This window comes from Tinamus guttatus, unplaced genomic scaffold (assembly GCF_059628265.1).
Source record: "Tinamus guttatus ecotype Peru unplaced genomic scaffold, ASM5962826v1 Tinamus_guttatus_pri_ptg000058l, whole genome shotgun sequence".
Taxonomy (NCBI): Eukaryota; Metazoa; Chordata; class Aves; order Tinamiformes; family Tinamidae; genus Tinamus; species Tinamus guttatus.
This window is the reverse complement of record NW_028288592.1, coordinates 1,177,399-1,188,458: the sequence shown is the minus strand read 5'-3', so window position 1 is coordinate 1,188,458 and position 11,060 is coordinate 1,177,399.

Here is an 11,060-nt window from a genome sequence, read left to right as displayed (position 1 = left end):
TATCTTCCAAGCTTTAAAATTATGTTTCCAGAGAGCAGGAGTACAATGGTACAGGACTCAGAGAAGAGAAATTTGTAATGACTATGCTTAAAATTCATTGGAAGACTCCTCAGTTCAGCAAAATACTGAAGCAGTTATTAAGTCTCATTAAAGTAGATGGTATCTAAGCATAAGCATAAATGGTTTTGCTCAGCAGATGGCTTCTGATCTGGATAATTAATAAAGACATATTTCTTATAATAATAATATTGAGAAGTTAAAGTTCAGTGTCCTGAATGAAGAACACAAATTTTTGTTAGATGGAACTTTTTCTATTAAAAGCAGATCATTTTTACACAAGGATAATAGTATTGTGATGGGTTTTAAAATTCTAAGGTAGATTAAAAAAACCTTAGAAATACCTTAAAGAATATTTTTAATAGTAATCTTCAACTGTGTATCAATATGAATTCTTAAAATAGCACTCGGTACAAAGATAGTCTGGTTTTATAGGAAGGTCATGAGAACTATCTGCATATATTTCTAAAGACATTTTAAAATGCCCTAAAGACATTTTGAAAAGTCTTAAACACATTGTATAAACAAAACACTTGGTGCAGAAAGATTTCCATTGTAATTTTTGCAGCATGTAGTGCCTAATTCTTTCTTGAGTGATGTGACCATCTGAAACTCATTCTCTTTTCCATTTCACTATTTTCTTCTTCTAAATCCTATTCACTTTAGGTCCCTTTTTCCAACCTTTCCACATCCTGTCCCCACCTCCAGACGAAAAATGCCACTAAGTGAAACAGTATTTCTTGCAGAATATCCTTATTTCACTGTCGCATAAGCATACTACACCTGACGTGTTTTGAAGTGTTAAGACTCCCCAGGTCCTATGTGTCTCATATGTGTTGGACTTCTTGAGGCTATGCAGCCCAAGCTTGCACAAAAAAATGGCCATTAGCCTATTTTTTCCAGATGGTAAGCATCTTGGTCCACACTACTACTTCTATCAGATTGACAACAGTTTGGAAATCTAGACAAGCAATCTAATTCTACTAGGAGAATAATTTTGCTTGGAGAAAGATAACATGTCCTGGTACAGGCAGGCATGGATAGTATCACCTAGAGGAAGGTAAATACAGTATGGGCCACTGCTTCCTCCAACTCTTTTTGGTAAACAAGTGAGGCAAGAGTGAGAAGAAGGAAGAAAATAAAACCAATTTTATATGCGCTGATCTTTTGTTTGTTTAAACCAAGAAAATGAAGGCCTAGTACCAATACATATGTATCACATGTCATCTTACTGTCCAGAAATTTAAAACATATTTCCAAGGAAAAACACTTGACTCAGCAAACAGGACATAGAGCAGGACCTCATTTGTCAAAAGTCTTGGCTGAAAAATAGCAAATTACATGACTGTTTCTGGAACAACAATGAATTTTTGTCTACCTGTGCCAAGATTTTACACTATCTTGCCAGGTAGCATAGACTTTTCAACCCCGAAGGACATTTAACTTTGATAATAGCTATTATTGCTCACTTCTAATCGTTTAGTCAGATACTGACCAGGATACACAGTGTTGCTATACATTTAAGAATATGTAGAAATCTTTGGGTCACACTTTCTATGGTACATGTTAATAGTCTGATTAAATGAACCACATACTATGTTCTCTCTCTAAGATCTGCTAAACCAGCCCACATATCTTGGAATTAGGCAGAAGAGTGAAAACATGAGTCATGCGATCTATTCAAGCTATGCCTGTGGTGCTGGAGTGGAATGGAGCAGACTGAGCTGTAGCTCTGAATCAGAGAGAAAACTCACTATTCAAGCTTTTCTTCATCCATATCAGTTCATATTCTTGCCATGATCTCTATTATTATTTTCTTAGATATATAAGATCATGCTTTCTGGCATTCTTTGTACATTGCTTTCTTCTTTTACCCATTCCTGCACTTTGTGCCCAAGTTTCCACATATGGGGGAAGGGTAGACTTGGCTCACTATAGTTTTGAACAGCACTCTGTTTTTTTTATGTAATATTTCCAAATCAGAAAAAAAATAAAAAGAGAAATTGTATTTCCTCCTGCTCCCCCCTCACTAACAGCAGTACTGCAGTAAGAATTATTGGTGCCTCTTGCAAGAGCAGTTCTGGTAGTAGTTCAGCTGGAGTCACTGCTCTTCCTTGTTCTTCAGTTTCTGTTAGATTATTCCTCTTTTTACCAGGTGACAGGAGAGCTGGATGGTATCTGCCTTAGGTACTTTCACTGTCATCTCTGCAGTCAGAGACTCTTGTATTTACACATGCTTAAGGGCACACCCTTCAAAGCTGCTCCATCTGCTGCTACAGAGCGCAGCTGAATTTGCTGATTTTAAAATTAAGAGATGTCTTTAGAGTAGGTGTAATTATCTACACATTTAAGACACCTTTTTTTTTTTTTTAATCTTTTAAGAGGCTATTGATAGATTCAAAAATAGTTGAACAGCATGTCAGCTTTTCATAACTGTGCACAAGATGGGTGGCAAAGGGCCACTAATGCTTTCTAGCTCTTGGTAGAGAAGCACACTTCACTTTCAGGATACCTACCTCATTTTGCTGAAGTGTCTTCTGTATTAGGTAAATACTAACACTCTTTTCTACAAGACTGGAGGGCCCTGACCAAGAGAGAAGTAGAGCAGGGGAAGCTGTATTATGGCAGCAGGGGAAGGGACAAAATGCCAGAGATCTGCATGCAGAATACACTTCTGCTCTCTGCTCCAGTGGATACCCTAACTTTTCTTTTGATCAGAAATCCTGCAGCAGTGGCTGCTACTTTATTGATATTTCTTGACTCTCAAGACAAATGAGGCTCCTTGGCAAATTCCTTCTTTTGTATTTAAAAGCATACAGCTGAATTTGACATGGGAAATAGTTGCAGGAGGAAGATAGTCAGTGCTCTGTTGGCTTTCACTTCTGGCAGCAACAATTTAGCTCTGAGGCAATACAGCACACAGCAAAAAAATACCCCCAGCTAGGGCTGGGATTCAGCTACAGATGGTAGTCAGTTAAATGCAAGTGTCTAGGTGTCAGTGAGCTAAATATCTAAATTCAGTTACAGTACTAGAGATTTAGGCTACTTATCAGTGGATTCTCAAGGGCTATTCAGCTGACTAATATATTCAGTTCATTTGAGATTGAACTGAGTATTTGGTAGACTTCTCTTCAGGCTTACTCTGGTTTTCTAACACAGGAAAAAATGATGTCTGGGATGCCCTAAATATCAGCCACTGACAGATATTATGAAAGACCTGATGTGTAACGTTACATCTCCGAGCTCAGTCACACTCGATATTTGAGATGGAAAATGAATGCAATTGCCAGCTTTACAAACTGACATTTCTGTTAATATGTTTCTTAAGTACAGCAAGGTCAAGGAGAATATTGGCTGCGAGATTAGCAGCAGAGCCAGCAGAAAGGCTGCGGATGCAGGATGTATAGAGCTCTACATACCACAGCCAGCTGCAGAACCGGGTCTGTGGCCACTCGATGCAGTTGCTTCTGGGAAGAGGCTTCTGTTATGGGGCTTTCTTAAGACCAGAGCTTGGTCTTTTCTCAAGGATGTGGTGTTAATCACTTTCTAACTCATAAACCATATCTTAATGCTAAAAAATTATTCACTGTGTGTTCATATAATAACAAGCATTATTTATTTAATGACTAAATCCTGTTAGCTGTAAAGGACCAGTCTATTTTTTAACAGACAAAGTGTTAGTGCGGTTGTAGCTGCAATGATATAAGGATATTAGCAAGCCAAGGCTTGCAAGTGATGATAGTGTCTTTTATTAGACTAGCCTTGCCTTGCTTAAATAGATAAATAACCTTTTCAAGGTTATAAGTTGCTACAGAAACATAAGCATTTCTACCTATAAAGCTCTAAACTTTTAGGATCAAAAGAAAAACAAGAGCTCAGAAAGGACGTGCCTATCTAAGGCCTCTTTTCTTAGCAATACCAAGAGTAATTTCTGTTAATTCACAGGTTAGGCGAGCATAAAATTCAGCCTTTTGTCCTTTTAGTAGATCAGATTCAGATGCTAGTTGTCTGAAACCAAAGTCATCTGCACTATGGTGTGTGCTGCTGTGCACATGGGAAGTTGTCTTTATTTCTTCTATTTTTTCCATTAGTGCTTCTAAAGAATGACTGCAAGAATTGACTCTAGTTCTTTCAAAAGCAAGTCATTCATTAGAATGCTTTTCCTTTAGTAAAAGTTGTGTTCTCAACTTCAGCATGGCCACTGGCCAGAAAAGCAATTTCCTTTTTTTTTTTTTTCGCTTCAAGAAAGAGGTTGGAAACCATCAGTCTGTATCAGGAAGAAGGATTTCAGTTTTAAAGGTGAAATAACATTTACTCCTTTTACATGATAAATGGAAGAAATAGGATACACTAATGAAAGAGAGATGACATAGCAATTAAAAATACCAGGAGAGGGTGGTACACAAGTCTATCCTCATGTTATCTTAAAGTAAATTAGCATGGGAGGTTAAAGAAGCCAGACTTCTTTTACTTCATAAATTACTCAGCTTTCAGTACAGGTTTTACAAGAGCACATATTACTTACCTGAACAACTGATAGTGCGGTGTTTATCACATGCTGCCTCCATTTGTAAGGTCATAAATTCCCTTGCTGTGGTTGCCTGTAACTTGTTTTAGTGCTGAGTGTAGCAGTAAAATGCTGAAAAAAAAAATCTATAGATTCAGCTTATAATACCTGACTCTGTATTTTATCCTATCTTAAAGGAAGTAAGAGATAAGGCTGAGGTTGCCTAAAATGAGCAGATACAGGAATAATTGCTACTTAGTGTCTTAACTGTCATTTATACATTGATTCTTGGCATTTTAATGGATGAAGAAAGCAAGCTTTTGCTTCCTACATTAAACCATGGTACTTCAGCTTAGTATCTCCACTGAAACTGTTGTCCCTTGACATTTAAACACATAAATCAATACAAATATATAACTTCAATCTATACAATTTATAATGTGTGTATATATAATATATATACACATGCATCTACCTTTATATAACTTATTCAAAAAGTATTATTGTTATGTTCATGTGCCCTCTCTTAAAGGCAAAATAGCCATTATGACAAGGCTTTCATTCTGGAAAGAATTGGGCTTTTAGACAACAGATTATTTAAGGAGGAAATTTTGGTTTTGCTTGGCTATGTGTGAAAATCTACCCATGATGTCTGATTCACTGGTTGTGTCTCAATATATGACAGACCTACAAAACAGCGTAGTAAACGTCTTTATGAGCAATCAAATCCTTGCCTTACTCTGCCTCAACACAAGGCTTGACATTGATTGAATTGCTCTGGAAACAATTTTTTATCCAGATGAACCAAGAATATCCAGTTCAAACAATATCATAATAATGCAAGTAAAAGGCTTTGTTATCACAGTTTATACACCAAACATCTACTTTTTAGAAATTCTTCATTAGTCTCCTTGTTTATTAGTTTGACCTTCTGTGTACGCCTTCTTCATGCACTCATCAGAAGAAGAGAAACGTGCTTTTGCATTTCTTCCAAAGATTCTGTATGATTTGACAACATCTTCCTCATTTTTCCTCCCTATATTGCAGGACAAAGGAATTTAAAGTAGACAAGAAAAAAAGTCCATTTGCAAGGGAACAAGCCAAACACATTCTTGTCAGGGTAATCTATAATATACATGTATGTATGTGTATATATATGTGTATATATATATATATCAGAAAGAAGAGATAGTCTATTTGTACTAAACCACGGACATATTAAAAATTAAGGTTAACTTGGAAACAAGTAGCAGAAATACCCATGGTTCTTGTAAAATTGCTCTGAGAGAGGCAGATTCCTAGGTGAAAATATGCTTTTCTCAAACCTTCCTACTTTTAGATAAACATCCTGCTCATTTCTCTCTTTCAGTTACACGTTTGTAATATTAACAGGCTTACTCATATACTAATATTTTTCTTGCTCTTGAGAGGTCTTCCTACTGATTCCTTGGAATCCTTCATCTACTATTAAAAAAAAAGAAGGTATTTACCCCAATAATGTATCCAGGAGAACAGAAAAAAAAACTCTCATAAAAAAAAAAAAAAGTCTAGATGTTTCTTGTTTGACATCTATTTTCTGCAAGGTGCTAAAAGTATTATGTATCTTCTACTTCCTATAGTCAAGAAGAAGTGATTGTTGTGGTTGTTTTCAGTTGATATTAATCTGGTTTTCCTTGTTTTTTTTTAATTATTACTATTATTTCATAATATACAGAATATCAATTTCTACCGCTTTTTGTTGGTTTGATGTTCACACTCTTCTTCATCTGTTGGATAACTGTTCTCTCTTAGAAACAGTCAGTCATAATATATGGCTTACTTCAGATCTAGTGTGTGCTTCAGACTTGGAGGACTGCTTGTCTAACCTTCAGAATAATTATAGTTTCCTTACAGATGTCTTTAAGAGTTGCTCTTTTGAGGCATCATGAGATGTCTTGAAATGGTTTTGCTATCTCAGCAGTTTTCTCAGCTGCAGGATCAGATTGACCATTACTGGAAATCAAGCTGTACTATTTTGTGATTTGCATTTCCCTAAAACATACAACATCTGCTTGGAAACTCCTGGGGCATGGTTAATGTTGCTGCTGGCAGATTTTCTCTTTTCTGTATTTTGCAGATGTTACATCCAGTGGTGCTCAGTTTTATGCTTCTCCTGAGGCTCCCATGAAAAAAACAATAATGTTGCGTGTATATAATACAGGACTGATAGGAAGAAGGTCTTTCTCATTATTATGGGCATACCACTTGGGAGATTTTCAAAACTTTACATGTCTTGTTTCTTGCAGAGGCAGATATCTTCTGCAGATAGCTAAATACAGCTGCTAAAATTTACTCAAGTTTAATGGAAGGGTTTGTGTGCATTATGAGGCATACTTACCAAACAGGCAAACAACAAAAATCCTAATCAAAACTGAGCACCCTGCATATCAAGATGCCATCATCCTAACCATCTTGTCTTACTCTTACAGCAGAGCTAATCCCATATCCTGCACAGGAAAGCTAAGATGAGAAAGTTAAATGATTTCCTCAGATTTATGGAGATGTACCAGAATTAGGATTTCAAAGCAGAAGTTCCTCTCAGTAAGATTAATGTAACTTTAGTCATCCATATAACCCACATCTTGCATACCTAGGGCTCAGTTGGGATATTTAATTTCAGGTATCTAGTGACATTTGAAATATCTTAGGATGTCTAGGGGAACCTCATGCATTTGGGAGAAAGAATACAGAATTGTGGCCATCCAAGAACTTTGATGCAGCACCTGAAGGGCAGCAGAATATTCTAAGTTATTTCAAAATACATTTGATACCTATGTTTACGCAAGTGGGTCGAGCTTTTTCTCTTGCTTTTTATTAGGTGTTTTATCAGCATCAGGAGAGTAATTACCTATTTTAGATCTTGACAGAAAACAGAAAAAGATCTTTAAACAACAGTAATGACATTAGCAGTGGTCAAGGTAGTTGTGATGCTGTAATTATGGCTTGATTCAGAAATTTCATGAAAAGATCCAGCAAGCTATCACCAAGACTTCATAACTGCTGAATCTGGGCACATCCGCCAAGTCCCACTGTGATGAGCCCCAGAGTCTTGGTCCACTGATTGTTTATACAGCAGTTCTCTCCTTAATGAAAAATGCATTTTTCTGCTTCTCTTCATGGCCGCACAGGAACAAGGAAGAAAAAGGAGGTGCTGATACACACCTGAATGCTGCCCCAGTAGGAGCTCGGGATGTGGTTTGGCTAAGCACCTTGGTCCAGTATCAGTAAATCTTGTCTCGACATTGTATCACAGATACAGCTATAACTGTTCAAGAAATCAGTCTGGTATATAGCTTGTGGCTTTCTTTGAACCAAGCCAAAACAATTTACAGTCACTATATCTCCAGCATGTTCAAAACCAGAAGAAAAGACTAGGAACTTACTTCAAATGAGAAAAGGGAAAAACAGCTGATATTCTAGAAACAAAAATTATGATTTTTCAATCTCCACAGCTTCAGCCTGCTCTAAAGAAGGTAATTATTTTCAGCCAGACAACATAGGGCAAGAGTATAACAACACAGTTCTATTCACAACGGGTCAAGCCAAGGATTCCTCCCGGTCTGTATCCTACTGTTAGCAGTGGGAGACAGCAGACACCTGGGGAAGTATATGACAGAGCCATCATGGAATAACTCCCTGCAATATGTTCCTTGTCTCAAGCAATCTGGAGTTATGGTGATAAAGATCTTCTAAAACATGAAATAAATACTGGAAAAGGAAAACCGCACAAACACTGACAGAGGTATTTGTATTTAGTAGCACTTGATGGATCCCCTCTCCCCCATTTTTCTAGTTGCTTTTTGAATTCATACCATCCTGTGGGAAGCAGATCGGCAGCAAAAATGCATCTTATCTGAAGAATGACTGCTTTTTTCTGTTACTTCTGAATCTGACTTTTGTAGTCCTCATGTCACTAGGGGGTATTTTTCAGGGTACGTATGGCACTATTAATGTAGCACTTTTTAGGCTAGTCATTAACAAATGGTTAGTCTAAACTCATTTTATATCTGTGACTGAAAAATTGCCATATAGAAATGGTAGTTACTATCTAGTGAGACAGACTTTTCTTTAGGAATAGAGAGGTGAAAGGCTCTTTATTCTGTTCTCGCTCCCAGTCTCCTGAGCCATACAATCCTCTACGATGTAGGATTTAAATGTTCAGCAAAATGATTTCCATTAATACGACAAAACTTTTCATGGTGAAAGCCCAGCTGGAGAGTAGCACCTTTTATAGGAGTCTAACACTATGTTATTACTAGCATCCTGAAAGTAATTTGTGGCAATAAGGAAAGAAATAGGGGCCATCAATCAGACTGTCAGTTCCTGTTTCAACCAGAACACATTCAAACAACATATTGTAAACCCAGATCTTTCAGTGTACCAGATTAAGAAACCTTTTCTTGCTGATTTGCAGCCGCAGGAGGAAGAACATTTGCTAGATGCTGGTAGTGCTCCTTATTTAATTCAGTATAAGTTCATAAAATAAATTGTCCAGATAATTGGCTGTGTCCTTAGTCCCTGTGTACCCGGGCAATTTTTTTTTTTCCTGTAGTAGATGCAAAACAGATTTACAGCTTAAGAGTAAGTGCAGTGATAAAGCAACATTACTAGTAATAGGCTCATGGCAACTTTTACGACCAACTAAAATAAAAAATGAGTTCATCTCAGCTACTTTGAATAATTATATCTGTCAGGTCCTGCTCACTGTTTTCTAGATCTTGATTGGGAACTCGAGACCTGCGTAAAGAGAATTTTTTGATTCTTTGATTCTGAAAAGAATACATATAATACTAACACTACTAATAAAAATAATAATGATAAAAAATTGTGATGCTGAAATGAACAAGGTAAATTTGTTAGTCAATTTTATTTTGCATTGAGTCGAGGTTCTTACATGAACCTGGGATCTTTTTTCTTTTTTGGAAGTGCAACCTATTCAGCATGAAATTGCAAACTGTAAGCTATATTGTCAGTGTATTTGATTCTTTTACAATCCAGCATCTACTTCTGTAGGGTTGTAACATAATTATTAATATTAATAATGTAAATAGTATTATGACTCTGAATAAAACTGTGTCTGGAATGGAAATTAATGTATGTATTACATACATACAAATGGAAATTAATGTATTTTAAAAAAACTGAGATATCTGAGGAAAAAAAAAAAAAAAGATATTCCTAAGAACACTTTGAAAAGATGTCAATTGGACCTGATAAGGCAAACAAAGGTAAATAGCTATAGCATCTTTTGAAGCATTCTTTCCTTACGAACAAAATAAGGCTTGCACTAGGGAAATATAATTTACTAGACCAGCAGATTCAGTTGAAAGAATGGACGCAAAGTTTGTCTTTTTTTTTAAAAAAAAAAATAATAAAGTAAGCTGCTTTTTCCTACAGATAATGTTGTGCTTATATAAAATACCTTATTTCTAAATACACCGTATATGCTTTCGTTGGCTACTGTTTAAGAGAAAAATAAAATCCGGTGAATGCCTCCTGGTGCCCCCACCACCAGCTCAAGCTCTGCAGCGCAGTGTGAGTTCCTCCTGCCCCGCAGCACTTGCAGGGCAGAAGCATGGCTGTATTTTCAGGTCCTAACCCAAACAGCTTTGCATGGACCTCCGACACTTTGCAACCCATGAATGTCCATAATCCCAAAGAGAAACCTCTATAACGGTCCAGTCTTTCGAGGTTTCCCACTAGGATGCATTTTCAAGAGAAACATTTTATACTGCTAGTGGCCGACTTTCCTGGTTTAATAAGTCACATTTTGGGCTCTTTGAGTAATTTGCTTTCCTACTTTGATGCTGGAAAGGTTAGATCTCTAAAAAATCTGAGGTACTGATGTCTTTAGCATATTTGGACTCAGCTATTCGAAATTTTATGATATGGAAAAAAAAAAAGACCTTTAAATTTCCATAAAATTCTTTTCAATTTCCATGAAAACTATTAGAAAGTTGTATGACATTTTCATAGCTTTTCATGAGTTATCGCCAGGGAAAGAGGTCTTCAGCATTTCCATCTTCAGCCTTCTGTGCATCAGAAGCATTTTTTTTCTCCCTTGCCATATTAAGAATCGTCTTTCCTACTACTGTACTGTACCTCAGAATTAGTCACATTACATTACATTCCTCTTTTTTTACATTTGTTTTACTAAATTGGCTGGAATATGACAGGTCCTATTGTGCTTTGCAGGATTTGTTTTGATGATGAGTGTCTCTGCAAGTCTTTACCTGTAAAGTATGACAGCCCACATGCATAGTCCTAGTCCTCACTCCATTTATTAGTTTAGCTATACATGTTTTTATGTCATACTCATGAATTTTTATGTATTTTAATTAAGGTATCGATATCTTAAAGCACATTTCCCTTCGGATCTGAAAAACAGTACTGTGAAATTCCATTGGTCTTTGAAGAGATAGCACACATAAGCTTATGAAAACTTATTATTTTCTAA